This window comes from Lynx canadensis, chromosome C1, assembly GCF_007474595.2.
Source record: "Lynx canadensis isolate LIC74 chromosome C1, mLynCan4.pri.v2, whole genome shotgun sequence".
Taxonomy (NCBI): Eukaryota; Metazoa; Chordata; class Mammalia; order Carnivora; family Felidae; genus Lynx; species Lynx canadensis.
In genome coordinates, this window is record NC_044310.1 from 219,545,912 (window position 1) to 219,560,994 (window position 15,083).

Sequence of the window (15,083 nt, forward strand, 5' to 3'; positions counted from 1 at the left end):
GGGTACCAGGATCCTGGCAGACATCAGATGACACAGTCCATTAGGGTAATTCCAGGAGGGCTTAACAAACAGACCAGTTACTAACGTGCGGGCAGGGAGAGGGTAAGGGAACCACAAGGGACCAGAAGACAGGAGGCAGCCTCTGGGGGCTGTGACCTCAGCGGGGACACAGCCAGAGACGGGGAGCCAGCAGGAACGGTAGGTATCCTGACTCCTGGCCCCCCTCCTCCCCATCTCCTGCTGCGCTCCCCAACAGGCCAAACGCAGGGTGGGGGAGCGGAAGTCCCAGGGGGGCCCCCAGGGGGAGGCAGGCTGACGTTGGCCACGCTGGCCCGCTTGCCAGCACAGAAAGTGGGTGGGCAAAGCCCTGCCTCACCTGTCTGGTATCGGGAGTATCCGCACAAGAAGACCCTGATTGGCCCAGCTTGGATCACGTGTCCATCCCTGAGCCAATCGGCTGAGACCAGGAGAAGCGTCAAGTGTGCCAATATGGCAGCCCCCACGTGAAGGCGGATGCAGGGGTGGAGCGGGTGGCACCTGCGGAGAACGAGCCCGCCGCGCCGAGTGCCCCCGCCCCACGCCTCTCTTGATAATGTCACGACTGCCTCACAGCACGGCCGAAACGCGCGGGCCACCGACCCCCAAGCGCGGTGCCCTCGTCCACGCTGAATATGGGGCGGGAATGTTCCTGAGACACCCCAAATTCGGCAGGTCCCTAGTGTCTTCCGTCAGCGTAGCCCTGGGCTCTGCAGGAGCGGAGGGCTGGTCTCTGCGGGGCCCGTTAGGCGGGGTCTGAGCCGTAGTGGGGGGGAGGGGGCAGAGGGCTGGGGGCGGGGGCAGCTGAGCCTGGGGGTGGGGCCTGAGCCTGGGGGGCGGGGGGAGCTGAGCCGGGGGTGGGGTTTGGGCCCAGGGGGCGGGGTCTGAGCCTGGGGTCGGGGGGAACCGAGCCAGGGGCGGGGTCTGAACCTGGGAGGCGGGGGGACCTGAGCCCGGGGGTGGGGTTTGGGCCCAGGGGGCGGGGTCTGAGCCTGGGGGCGGGGGGAGCCGAGCGGGGGGCGGTCTGAGCCTGCGGGCGAGGTCTGAACCTGGGAGGCGGGGGGAGCTGAGCCCAGGGGTGGGGTTTGAGCCCTGGGCGCGGGGTCTGAGCCCGGGGGTTCGTGGGTAGCCCGCGGGATGGGGGCTGAGTTTGAGGGGTTGGGGGGGTTGAGCCGGGGGCGGAAGCTGGGGTTGTGCACGTGGAGTCAGGGTGTTGTTTGGCACTTAATAGCCCTGGCTTTGGAAGATAACTGGGAGGAGTCCAAGAGGGATCCAGTATCTAGGCCCCAAGATACTTTCTGAAGCCCCAGTTTTGTTCTGTTACTCTACTGATGAGCCTCGACCCCGGTGAGCAGTCCCTCCCTGGGAGCTGGAACCGGGCCGGGCTCCCTGGTCTGAACCCTCCAGGCTGCTCAAGAAGGCAGCAGGGTTGAAAACCGCATGCAGGTGCCATCCTGGGGGCCCTCCTTTGGTGCAAAGGTACTCAAAATGATGAACACGGGTTCCCGTGGCCAGAGTGTCATCACTTCATGACATCTGGGCTCCACAGTCCTCTCCTAGATCAGAGACCTCTGCTGCCATCAGTCCTCCCACGTGTCGTGGGGAGGGGAGGGGAGAGGAGGGCAACCAACCGAAGCCTGAGCCTTGCCTTCCAACCCCCTACTCCTCCCCATCTGCCATCCTCCCCCTCCTCTTTCCCCTCCCCGTGCCAGCACCTGGAGCCCGGAAAGGTTGGTCCCCCCAGAGACACCCGAGGGAGCCATCTCAGACACTGCATTTTCCTCTGCTCCCCTCCCCCTGGCTGGATTTCTAGAACTAGGAGCTGATGCTGCAGACTAGGGGAGCTTTGCTTCCAGTGAACTTGAACCCCGGGGGTTTCTAACCCCCAAAGAGATCAGGCCCTAATAGGTGTACCAAGGGGGCAGGTGGCCAACATCAGGACCAAAGACTTCCCTCCTTCACTCCCTTCTCTCTGCACGTGGAGCTCGTGGGCATTTCTCGTGACTCACTCCTGCTGGCTAGCGACATTTCAGCATGTGCAAGACTAGAACCAGGCGCGCCCCCGCAGATCAGGTGAGAGGTCTGCGAAAAGAACAGGAGTCCTCGAGAGCGAGCGCAGCTGACATTTATTCTGCGCTGGTCATTTGTCTGCCCTCTCTCCAGGTGGGGGCGGACCACGAGGATCCCCTTTCACAGAAAGCAGCAGCGGACCGGACACTGCAGGAGAACCCGGCGGGCCTGGCCCCTGGAGGTGGCTGGCAGACGGTAACTTTCATTCTGGAGAAAGCAAGTCTCCAAACTCACCAAGGTCAGCTGGAGAGGCTGGTGGGCCTCAGAGCCCAGACATCTAACCACCCGGCCACCTTGCCCCATCCCCGCGGGGCAGAGAAGGCTCCGGGGCCTCAGATGCCACATAAGGGAGAAGCCCATGTTTGGGGGGAGGTGGGGGGAGGTGTGCACCGGGATCACGCCAAAGCCAGCCGGCACAGGCTTCCGGTGTCTTCTTGGCTCTGGAGGAAGGAGGCAATGAGGGGGCAGTGAGGGATTCGGCCTGAGCCCCAGGCGCAGACGCAGCAGAGGAACTTGGATCTAATGCTAAACGTCTCTGTGCTCACATTTCGGAAAAATAAATACTGTGTTCACCCAAAGCCCTCACTGTGGCCTTCTCCACCAGGCTCTTCAAGCCTGAGTGGGGGGGGGGGGGGTGCTGCGACTCATAAGATGGGTCAGGAAGTCAATCTGGTGGCTCACAACTAGCGTTTTCTTCCTAACGAGTAGAACAGACTGGAACATAACGACACAGAAGATGCCAGATTGCGCGGTCCAGAGCGGGGGCTGTCCCGTGAAGAGACTTTTCTGTCACGCACATGTACACAGAGCACAGGTGCATGGGGCGGGGTCATGCCATGTGACACACTGCTCTCCGTGAATGTCCTTGCTCTGTCAAGAGCGGCTTCGGGGGCCACAGAGGATGTGACTGAGCCAGCTGCACGTGGCCGGCCAGGCGTTCCCTGGTGTGGACCGATGCCTCGGGAGTCGAACCTGGAGGCACCCTGGGGACGAACCCCTGGAAACAGGCAGGACCCCTGGGGAGGGCTCTGGGGTCCCCTGAGGCAGATCTGACTGATTTTAGCCCAAAGTAAGACACGGCACAAGCCCAGCCAATGCTGGGGTGCAGCCGGTCGTTCCATTCAGTCTAAACAACGTTCTCCCAGGGCAGTCACGTGCCTGTTTTATACGCGGGGAAACCGAGGCCCAGCGTTGAGAGGCGTGGCAATCAACAGCAGTGGGACTGGAGAGCACCCTCTCAGCGGACCCAGGCCACTCTCGTCTCATCGGAGCTATGACGCATCTCTGGAAAAGCAGGCTTCCCGAGGATGCCTTGAACCTCACGATGTGCTTTCCGGGAACACAGTAACTAGGGACCCACGCTCTTTATTGTGCCCGAAACACGGGGCAGGGAGACACCTGTGAAACTTGTCTGGAGATGACCCGGAAGGGTGTTGGCCACATCGGTCCCGCACGCCCCGCGACCATCTGCGACCAGGCAGCTCTAGAGCCTTCTGGATCGAGACTCCCAGATTGAAGGTGAGCTCCGCAAGGCCACAGATAAGAAGCACATCTTTCAAAGAGGACCACACAGGCCCCTGTTTAGAAATAAAGAAGAGAATCTGCGAGCACTTCACAAGGAAGAGAACAGAAATTATTCGGCGTATGGTCAGAAAATCATTGCGGTTTGGTCCAGGGTCTGACCTTTCTTGCTACTCCCTGCGGTGTCCTTCCTTGCTGTCAAGCTGCCCGCGAGCCCGTCTCTCCCCTGCTCACAGATGGCCCCTTCTTAGCGAGCAGCTGCCGGTTCCTCGGAGGCCCTGCAAAAACAAGTTCACGGGGGCAAGGAGGTGGGGAGACGGGTCTCTCTTTCAGATGCAGGGGCGCCAGGGTCCGGGCGGGGGCGCACTTCATGGCCTTAAAGTCCTGGGCAAACCCAGGTGGCCTTCCTGCCCCAGGGAGAGGCACTTGTCTAACCCCAGGGCTCTGGGGAGCCTGCAGCCGGCGGGGCGGGGACCCGTTCCAGGGAGTCTCGATGAGAAACCCCCAGGATCAGGAAAGCAGCAGCCGTCACCAGCCCACGGGGTAGCCTTGACGGGTGGCAGCTCTTCTCTCTGCCCAAGTGGCCCCGGCCAGCATTTCTGTAGCACCTGGGGAGGCCCTGCTGCCTTCCCACCCGGGAACGGGGCGGGACCCCAAATCTCGGCCGTGGGGCTACATTGCTTCAGCCTCCCCAGCACCCTGCCACTTGCCAACCCTCACGGTCGCCCTCACGGTTTCTGGGAAAGGCACCCCGTTCCTATGACAGGTATCTATGCCCACCCCGGCCTTTGACTTCTGCTAAGGACACGAGGCTTTCGCTGGAAGGAACCTGGGGTCACAGCTGGACCACTGAGTCCTGCTATGCTTTTCGGAGTGAGGCCTCCATGTGGTCTCATCCCTACGCCCTGTGTGTCCAGGACCCTCGCTCTGATCAGGCCTCACGTGCCCCAGTGTGAGTCCCGGTACGGTCCTGACAGGAGGGGAAACCGAGGTCTCATCCAGGCCACGGCCGCAAGACAAGGCTCAGACTTGCACTGGGGACCCACTGGTCAGCTCCTACCCCGCCTATGACCAGAGGATCCAGGCCCTTGGGAAAGCACCACACGCAGTGTCGGAGAGGAGCACTCAGCACAGACAGGGACGGGAGCAGGTGCACGGACGGTGCCCGGCTGCCGGAGGGCTGAGGGCACAGCTCAGCGGGCAGAGGGCAAGGAGGGCAGCCGGAGGGGCAGCACAGAGCCAGGAGTCCGTGGCCTCCCCAGGGAGACTGGAAGCCTCTGGAGACGGGAGCAGGGTGGCGCCCACTCAGGGGCCGCAGTGCTGGGCCACCTGGGGCCACCGCTGTCCAGGGAGGGGAGATGTGGGATGTTCCAGGTGGCTCTGTCCTCATGTCCTTAGCGGAACCACGTTTGCACCCTGCACCCTGTGCACCGGGGATCCCTGCCCCGGAAAGAACACATTACAGGGGTGCCGCTCAGGTCCGGATGGCCTCTGAGCCGTGACAGACCACGGACTTGAAACCAGAGCAAACCGGGGAGGCCTTCGTGCAGGAAGACTGGGCCCGCTGGGGTGTGTGTGGCTCCCGGTCGCCCCAGAGCGGGGCCTCACGCCCTCTGAGGCTGATCTTCCAACGCGGCCGAGGCCACCTTACTAGGCCCAGGCTGCCCCTCCTCTGATGCAGGCCGGAGTCCCCGGAGTGTCTGCGGGATGGGACTCCCACCCCGGGACAGCTGCCAGCAGCAGGCCCCGAGTCCTGTCCTGCAGTGAGGGTTTCAGGGCCACACAGATACCATGCTGGGTCAGACACTCCTGGGGCCCCGGGGACGCCAGACGGTGGGGATCTTGGTCTACAGGTGGGTCTCTCGAAGCTAGGACAGGCCTGACCGCAGGGCAGGTGCTTTACTCTTTGCTCAGGTCTCCCTTTCCGCTCCTCCCTCCCCCCTCCTCCCTCTCCACCTCTTCCTGCTTCCCCTCTCTCCCCTCCTCCCTCTCCCCTCCTCCATCCTTCCTCCCCCCTCCTCCCCCCTCCCCCCCTTTCCTCCAGCTTCCCTCCCCCTCCTCCCCTCCTCCCTCCCCACCTCCTCCCTCTCCCCTCCTGCATCCTTCCTCCCCCCTCCTTCCCTCTTCCCCCTCCTCCCTCCCCCTCCTCCATCTTCCCTCCCCCCTCCTCCCCTCCTCCCTCCCCACCTCCTCCTGCTTCCCCTCTCTCCCCTCCTCCCTCTCCCCTCCTCCATCCTTCCCCCCCTTCCCTCTTCCCCCTCCTCCCTCCCCCTCCTCCATCTTCCCTCCCCCCTCCTCCCCTCCTCCCTCCCCACCTCCTCCTGCTTCCCCTCTCTCCCCTCCTCCCTCTCCCCTCCTGCATCCTTCCTCCCCCCTCCTCCCCTCTTCCCCCCTCCTCCCTCCCCCTCCTCCATCTTCCCTCCCCCCTCCTCCCCCTTCCCCCTCCCTCCTCCTTCCCTCCTCCTCTGCTTTTCCTCCCTTTCTTCCTTCCGTTTTTCACTTTCCCTCGATTATAAACAATCGCCCCTAACAGAGTTTGTCATGGCTCGTGCTAAGTGCACTGGGTGCCCCACCCTGCCCAAGCCCTTCTGTGCTCTGGAGGTGCCAGCATCTTTGGATAGTGTGGGAGCTGTTCTGAAAGGCAGCCTGGCACTTGGAGGCTTGACCTCAAAGTCTGCAGGATGTGTCTGGTGGCGAGCTGCAGCCCAGACCAGGCGAGTGGACCCCCAGGACGGAGGGGCCGTTGGGACCCTCCCCACCTCCACCTTCCAGGCCAGCGGCACAGAGACCTTTGCCCCAAGCCTGGAGACCTTTCTTGAGAGAGAGTCCATGCTGCTCCTTGGACGGGATAGAATCCCCAGGGGTCACGGGGCCTTGGAAACCAGGGTGTGGGAGCAGCTGCGGGTGCCATAGTCACTTGAGCTGCTTTGGGCTTGGGGACGTGGGGCTGTGAAGCCTCTCACCCTTCAACCCACACCCCTTACCTGGACGCCTGGGCTGTGTAACCTTGAGCTTCTTCCCTGGCCTCTCCCGTCCCATGAGCCCTGGAGCCTGTCCCGGGGCCACCTGCGGGGAGAGGCTCCCTGTCAAGCCACTCATGCCCCCCAGCCCACCTGGGAGGGGGGGCAGCCAGACAAAAGATGCACCCTGGGGCCTGACCTGGGCGTGCGGGGGGCAGGGACAGCGGCCTGGTATCCTGTGGCTGGTCCACACATGGGCAGCTGTTCCTGAGACTTCATTGAGGGATATTTTTTAAGGGTCTCAGGTTTGAGAGGAAATGCCCTTAGATTATGTGCACAACATGCCGACAATAAACCGTATTGCTGGTTACATCCACCCTTTGCCACCGACAGCCCGGTGTAAGTCATAGAGAAGGCTCACGGCTCTTTTTGCAACTGTGTGCTTTACCAACCTGTAAAAATTTCTTTTTAATATTCAACTATTACACACTTAATATAGTAATATGATATATTAAAATATTTAATAAATATTTAAAATAATAAATATTTAATGTTCAAATACAAAGTCTGCACTGATGGGACGAGGCATTACCTGGAGGGGAAAGGGACTTAAATAATTACAGCAGATTTCTCCTCCGAAAGCCCGGAGGCCAGAAAGAATTGGCACAGTGATTCCAAAGAAGAATTACCAGTCCCAGATTCTATACCCAGTAAAAGTAGCCTTCAGAAATAAAGCAGAAAAGAAGGGATTCTGGGAAGAAGGGGAATGAAGAGAATGTCGTCTCTATGCAGGGACCTGAGCACGTGGACATCCGCGGGCAGAAGGGGGGACATGGGACCGAGTCTCCCACCGCGTACAAAATTAACTCAAAACCAACCACAGACTTGGATGTAAAATGTACATCTCTAAAACTCTTAGAAAACAGCACAGGAGAAACCCTGGGGATCCAGGCGAGGGAAGTGCTCTGAACGTGACCCAAAGCACAATCCGTAAGAGAAAAAAACGGTAATATTGGACTTTGTGAAAATGACAAACTTCTGCTCCTGAAACGCCCGCGTGCAGGCCAGGTGACAGACGACTCACTTCTGCCCGCGTGAAGAGCCGCAATCTCAACAGCAAAAAATACAAACAGTCCAGTTAAAAAATGTGCAAGGGATGTGAGCAGACATTTGGGGGGTGGGGGGAGGGCCGATTAGCACGTGAAAAGACGTCAACGTCTTCGGGCACCGGGGAAATGCAAATTAAGACCCCCGTGAAGTCGAGCCCGCCCCTCACCGGGCAGAGACTGGAGGAAGGACTGGGACCCCGGCAGAGGCGGAGAGACGGGCTCTCCCGAGCGCAGGTGGGTGGCGGGGGGTGGCGGCCCTTCCGCGGGCACGTTTTGGGGTCGCTTTACCCAACTACAGTCAGGGTCGGATCCGGCAGCCTCACGCCTGGGCACCTGGGCACGAATCCCAGAGAAGTGAAAACTATGTCCACCCACACACTTGTGTGCAAACGTTCACGGCACCTGGGGGAGGGTCCGTGCCCCCCCCCCCCAACGCCGTGCGCTGGTTTCGCCGTGTCCTGTGCACCCACAACCGTTGCACCATTAAAAGGAAGCCAGCAAGCAAAGCACCGTCCCCAGGTGAGCAGCGCTGGGGGCCCAGGAGGCTCGGCCACGCGGCTTGGGACAGCGCCCCCCCGCCCGGCTCCCCTGCAACCCCGGGCCCCGCGGAAGGGCGTCTGCGCCAGACGGCACGAGGAACAGCAAACGTGCGGGCGGACAGGCAGGCCAGGTGCCACCGTGAAGACACGACTATTCCAGAAACGGAAGAAAAATTACACCCGAGGTACTCTCATGTGCCAGGGAAATCCGAGCGCGGCGAGTCCGCGCATCACGAGCCAAGAGAGCACAGGAGAGCCCAGAACACCGGCCGGAAAACACGGAAAAACGAAAGCGGTTCTGCTCCGCAGGGGGCCCAGTAACACCCCCTCCTGTGCGCCCCGCCCCTCCCGGCGGCCCCAGGGCGCCCCCTGCCCCTGAGCGGCTGCAGGGGTGCGGCGGGCCGGGCGCGCGGGGCGGCCTCCCTCTCCGCCCCGTGCGCGGCTCCCTGAGGGCGCACCGCCCGGGGGCCGCGTCCGGGAGCCCGGCCGTCGGTTCTGCCCCTTCCTCGGGAGCCACACGGCAGCCCGGCCGCCCCCCAGGTGCGCCCCCCCCAGCCGGGGCGCGACTCTTCACCTCGGTCTGCCGCTCGGAGCCCCGGGCCCTCTCTGGGAGCGACGACAGCCACACCCCGGTTTCGGAGGTCCTGCCTGGGTCCCCGCCCCGCGGGCACCGCCAGCCACGCCTCCAGACGCTTCGTGCCCCGGCCCCTGCCAGCCCCTGCCCCGGGGCGCCCTCCCCCCCCCCCCGCCCCCTCCTCACGCCACCAAGGCGGTCTGGGCCACCTCTGCCCCTGCCCCTCCGGGCTCCTCCACCGGACGTCGGGGTCAGGGGTCCTGCTGGTCTGCTCCTTGTACCCCGGGCGCCTCCCCCCGACCGAGTCAGGGACCCCAGGCCCCCGCACCCTGGGTGCCTTTCCCTGAGGATGGGGTCAGGGGAACCGCCCACCTGCATTCACTCTCGGTTGCGCCGCCCCCCTCCCCCCCCCCCCCCCCCCCCCCCCCCCGCCGCCCGAACGTGCTGCCCCCTGGGGGGTGGGGGGTGGGGAGGTCTCCCCGCTCCTCATAAACGCGCAGAGAGCATCCACTCTGAGCATCCCCCCTGGATGAAGCAGGTGTGAAGAGCAGGGAAGGCGGGGCTGGCGGGAGGTGGGGGGCTGCCCGGGGCCGCAGGAGGACGGCGGCCAGATGACCACCACCTGCCCGGGAGTCGGGAGGAGGGATCGGGAGAGACAACGGATGGACGGACGCCTGGGCCCTGGGGGGTGGGGGTGACTCAGGGTAGACCGGGGCCTTCAGGAGGGCACCTGTGCAGACACCAGGTCCCCCCTCTGCCGCCTCGCCCTGCTCTCAACGCGTCCCCCTCCCCGGGGCCTGAGGAAGAAGCAACCCGCGACCACACAGTTTCCCCGTCTGGAAACAGCACTTAACTGACAGTGATTTTCCTTCCTGTTAGAAGGTGCTCCTCCCTCAGTGTATCTCCCCCCGGTTCCTGCCCTCCACCTGCAGGTTCCCCCATCTTCTGGAAGGCTCCCCCAGCCCTCCCACCAACCGACTGACCGCAGGGGCCTTGGGGAGGGAAACCACCAGGTTACACCCACTCCGTGGCCATTATAGTGGCCGCCCAGGGCCTGGCACGCGGTAGGTGCTGGGGGCACAGTGTCATGCTGTCACAGGCCAGTGTCTCTTCTCCCTTTCCAGCTGGGCCTGCAGCGGCTCTCCCCCCGGGCCATCCTCGGGAGCCAGAGCCCTATCCCAACACCAAACCCTCCTCTGAACTGCCGCTCCCCCTGCTGCCTCCCCTCTCTCCCCACTTCCACATCCTGCCGACCGCGTGAAGGACCCGGCTGGCCACCCACCCTTGGATGGTGGCCTGGATCCGTGGGCCCCACAGGCAGACAGGGGGGGCGGCTGTGCCGGGCCCTGGTGCTCCCTTTACAGCTGCCCTCCCTTGGGGTGGGGGAGGGGACGGGCGAGCCGGGCCCCTCCTCCACTCGCCCTGGCCTTCCACCCAACCCCCCCCAGACTTGGCCTTTCCCTCTATCTTTAGTCCGGCCCCTCTTTCCAAGGCTATCTTCCCTGGGTTCTATCCTCAGCCCCCTGACCTACGGGAAGACCCCTAGTGTCCCGGCCAGCTCCTCCCCGGGTCCCTTCCTGTGGTAGTGGAGGCCCCAGGGGTCCCGGCCGTTCCCACCTGGTCGCTGGCGGTGTGGCCTCCCCCAGCCGGGTGAAGGGGTCTGGCAGTTGTTGCCGGTGGGGGGGGGGGGGGGTGTGAGGCGCCGAGTGGGAGGGGGGCGGTCTTCCCCGGGGCCTCTGTTTCCAGGCCTGCGCCCACCCACAAGCTCCCTTGCTTCCCAGGCCAGGCCAGATACTCCAACCCCGGTGCCTGGGATCTCGTGCGTAACCCCGGGTCAGCTCGGGTGCCACGTGGGCCAGGCGGCTGTACCCCAGTTCCAACCAGACACTGACGCCGGTGCTGCCGTGAAGGTATCTGGCAAGTGTGGTTAGCACCCACCATCAGCAGCCTTTGAGCAGAGATCGCCTTCTGTTACGTGGGTGGGCCTCGTCCAATCAGTTGAAGGCCTTCAGGAAAACGCAAGGTTTCCTGGAGGAAAGGAAGCTGGCCTTAAGACCGTGGCACAAGTCCCGCCCGGATTCCCAGCCTCGCCAGCCTGCCGCGCGGATCTCAGACTTGACGGCTGCACGGTTGTGAAAGCCAGTCCCGTAAAACTTAAATCTCTCTGGGTCTCTCTGTCTCTGGGAACCCACACTTGGTGCGTTCAATGAAGTGGAAACAGCTGCTATGCGTGCGGGCTCCTGCTGGGTCCTGGACGACAAGAGGAGACACTGAGCAGACCCCCTGCGGGTCGGAAGCCCACAGCGCCAGGAGGAAGAGGAGGAGCGGGGCGGCAGGTGCCTCCCCTCAGCTCGCAGTCCCCTCACAGGTGCCTGTGGCAGGGAGGGGACGGGTGACCCCGAGGCAAGGGAGGAGCCTTCATGGCGGGCCGCATTCTCCCCCCACAGATTCAGACCCAGAGACCCGAGGTATTTCCTGTTCCTTGTATCCCCGGGCCCCACCCGTTAGGGAAACTCTCCACCCGTTAGGGAAACTGGAGACCGTCGCATCCAACCTGGTTACAACCCACACACCACAGGGTGAGAGACCCCACAAAGCCCCGGGATCCTGGGGGTGTGCCGAAACCAGTCAGAGATGCCCTGGCCCCCGCCGCCCCGCACCGCCAGGCGGTTCCCCCCTGCCGGACTGGCAGGGTGGCGGGCGGGGGGGCACGGCCTAGCTGGAGGGGACTTTAGGCACCCTGCAGCGACAGGTGACCCCGGCGGGTCAGAACCGGGGCCCCGGGACAAGTTTCGGCTCACGCCGGCCACGGGCTCTGCCACGCTCCCCCGCTGGGCCTGGTGGTAACCCATTCATTTCCTAATACCCCTGGTCTGACGCCTGTCCCCCCCCCCCCCACCCTCCAGCATCACACCCACCCACAGGACAGACCCTCTGAGACCGGGGTTGGGGGAAAACGTGGGCCCGCGGCAGCTGCTGAGGGCCCACAGAGGAGAGAGCCACATTTGCGGCCAAACCAGAGATTAGGTGCCCTTACCTGCCAAAGACGGGCAATTACGCCTTCCACTCTCAAAGGGATTAGTCAGTCTGGGTGGATCGCTAAGGAGCGGGTTTACAGAAGTGCCCACTGGTGGGCGGCCCCTCTGTGAGCCTGGCTGTCTCCTGCTTCCTCAAACACGCTAACTGTGTGCTCTCTAAAGGGGGCTAAACATACATCCTCCCCTCTTTGTACGAGCACCAGACAGCTCACTCAGGGATCACTTCTGACGAGCGTTTTAACAGCTTCTCGGCTGTGCGCCGGGCCCTTCTGCCTCCTCGCAGGGCAGAGTGAATCCAGAGAAGGGCACGGCCGCTGGGCTACCAGGCTGGAGCCAGAGCTCGGACGCCGGGTCACGCTCCCGCCGCCTCCCGGACCCGCCTGGGCCCCGCTCTTTCGCCAGCGCGAGCGGGCGGCGGGACTCAGGCGTCGCCACGCGGGGCTTGGGGCTCCTCCAAACACCGGGGGGAAGCGGCCCTCTGCCAGCCACGTGGGAGGCTCGTGTGGCTGGGATCCCAGGTGCCCCCCCACCCCCCCCCCCCACCGCGGGGCGCCTGTTCTCCGTTGGAGCTCGCGTCACGTGACAACGCTCGGTGACTGCAGGACCTCCGTCGAAGTGCTCTCTCCCTGAGCCTCCCTCTCCCCTGCAGTTTGCACCACCAGGGCAGCGGGAGGGCCAGAAGACAGAGAGGGGAGCGACCGTGGCCTGGAAGCCTGGCAGGTGCCCACATACCACAGGGCACCCGCTCCCCGGACGGGGGCCCCAGGACGCCGCCCTCCGCGAGGGGCCGCCTGCTGAGGGTCTCCTTGGGCCGCCGGGTTCTGTGGGCTCACTGCCGTTTCACCCTGGCCGTCTCCTGTGTCCCCTCCTGTGACCCGGGATGTGACCTGCGCTCTCTGACCTCCCCTCGGGGTCGGCCCTCAAGTCCCGCTCCATCTAGCACTGGGATTTTAAGTCTTCTTTGGTGTTTTCAAGGACCGTTCTAGAATAACATCTGGAACACTCCTCCCAGGAAAGGACTCCCGGGATGGGTCTCTAGAGCTCGCCCCAGCCTGTCACTCTGAATTCACGGTGCACCAGCAAACAGCCCACCCTGTGCAGGGGCGAAGGAGCCACAGCGTTTTGTCAAAGTGCGCCCGCGGCCAAGGCCAAAGCTGCACCTCCGGCGACCAGGACAGTCGGGGAGACCTGTGTCGCCAAGGAGGGCCTGGGACCCCAACATCAGGCGTCAGACCGGTCACCGCTCCGCTCCGAACCCTCCACGGGCTGCCCCTCAAAGTGCGCAGGTCCGAAGCCGCGGCCGTGGGGGCCCTGCTGCCCCTGTGACCTCTGCGCTTTCTGAGCACACACGTGTGTTCCACCCCAGGGCCTCGAGCCTGCTGTTCCTCCCCGGGAAGGCCGGCCCCGCCTCTGCCCGGGCGCCGGCCGAGGGCCCCCTCCGTCCTCCCGCCCGGCCCAGCCCTGCCCCTCGAGGCCCTGCTGGCCTGTCTGTTCCTCTGCTTGCCACTGCGGGGTCTCCTGGTCGCCCTAACAAGGCACCACAGCTGGCCTCAAACGGCAGACGCTTGCCCTCTCCGTCTGGGGGACACAAGCCCAAAGCCGAGGGGCCGTGAGGACCGGCTCCTTCTGAGGCCGCGAGGGAGAGTGAAGAAGGTCTTTCTCTGGGATCTGTTTCCAAAAGGGAGACTCTGCTCAAAGCATGCAATTGATTTCATGAATCCATTTGTCCCCGTCTACGCCGTCGGTGACCCCACCCTACACTCTGGAAGCTTCCTTCAGTGGGGAAGGCAGGCCCGTGGTCAAACAGCTGCAGCAGCGGGAGCGTCCTCGGCAGGTGTGGTGCAGGGGCGGCGAGGGCAGCGGGGCGGGGGGGGGGGGGGGGGGGGGGCGGGGGGGCGGGTGCCCCGTCCTGTGGCCACACTGCTCCGGGGCCAACAACAGATCAGGAAGTAGTCCCCTGTCAGGTCCCTCCAGATCTCCAAGCTCTAGCCCCCCCTGGGGCACGGGGTGGGCAGACAGTCCTCACTGGGGAAGAGGCGGGGAGGGCGGGGGCTGCGGGGGAGGACGGCCCCCACAGGGACCGGGGTGGGGGATGCTCCAGCCGCTGAGCCCTCATCGCCTGGCCCGGGGAGGGGGGCGCCCCAGTGCCGGCGGATCTGTAACTCCCGTGGGAGCAGGTGTGTGCGCTCACGGATGCCATGCTGGGCGCGTCCCGAATGCCAGCGACAGAGAAATGCGGGGAGGAGGGATGCGGCAGGGACCCGAGGCCGGGAGCCCAGGAGGCACCTTTGCCGCTGTGTCCCGCCTCTGGACCCTGGTCCCCGTGGTGTCCCCTGGACCTGGCCTTCTCACGACCATCCCCCGCCCCCAGAGCGTGCCCTCTCCCCCCGGGGGTGCTGGGCTCCCACCTGGGAACCTGTGCACCACCGCGTCCTGTGCGCGGTCCTTGCACGCCCTCCTCGACCTCAGTGTGTCCTCCTCCGCGCGGACCTGTCCTCCCAACCCTCCCTGCGCTCACCCCGGGCCAGGCGCCTCCGAGCAGGGCTGTCATGTGATCCTGTGAGGTCAGGGCCCACAGCCGCCAAACACTCTGGGGACTGAGCTGTAAGTGTGACCCCAGTGGAGAAACGCTGCCCTGACGTGGCTCAGGGTAGGAAGACCGCGAACCGGGGACGGAACGAGACAGCCGTCTCCCTCGATGCCCTGGACCCCGCTGCCCACGGGGACACGAGTGGCCGCTCCGTACTCGTCCTGCCACGTGGGACTGACGCGCTCCCGCCTTCCCCGTTTGTCCCCATCGGTTAGCTCACGGCACCCACGTTTTCCCGCAGAATCACCCATGACCTCACTGCACAGGTGTCCCCGGCCCCTGGCACTCCTGACGGGACCCTGTCTCCTGACGGGAGGGACCCTGTTACTTTCAGAGACATCCGGCGTTGCTGTAGCTGCAAATCGCCCCACGAAAAAGGGAAATGTCGACACCTGCTCACTGGGCTCCGAGGGGCTGACTCGGCAGTGCGTTCCTGCAGCCGTGAAAATGCTGACTGTGGGTCCAGACTCCATTCTTCTGTTCACGAGGGTGCGGGGAGGGAGAGGGAGGGGGGACTGTGCTAGGGAGGAGGGGGGAAAGGAGAGGGAGGGGGAGGAGAGGGAGGGGAGAAGGAGGGGAGAGGGAGGGGGAGGTAGAGAGAGAGAGGGAGAGGGAGGGGGGACTGTGCCTAGGAGGGTGGGGGAAA

General features: G+C 64.2%; 1 long non-coding RNA gene across 1 annotated transcript; it reads left to right on the top strand.

Annotated features, from left to right (window-relative positions):
• The first annotated feature begins 1,251 nt into the window (after positions 1-1,251).
• On the top strand, positions 1,252-3,692 carry LOC115521454. The gene is made up of 3 exons (XR_003971067.1): positions 1,252-2,109; positions 2,200-2,301; positions 2,815-3,692. It is a non-coding gene; the product is annotated as an uncharacterized LOC115521454 (long non-coding RNA).
• Positions 3,693-15,083: the final 11,391 nt, after the last annotated feature.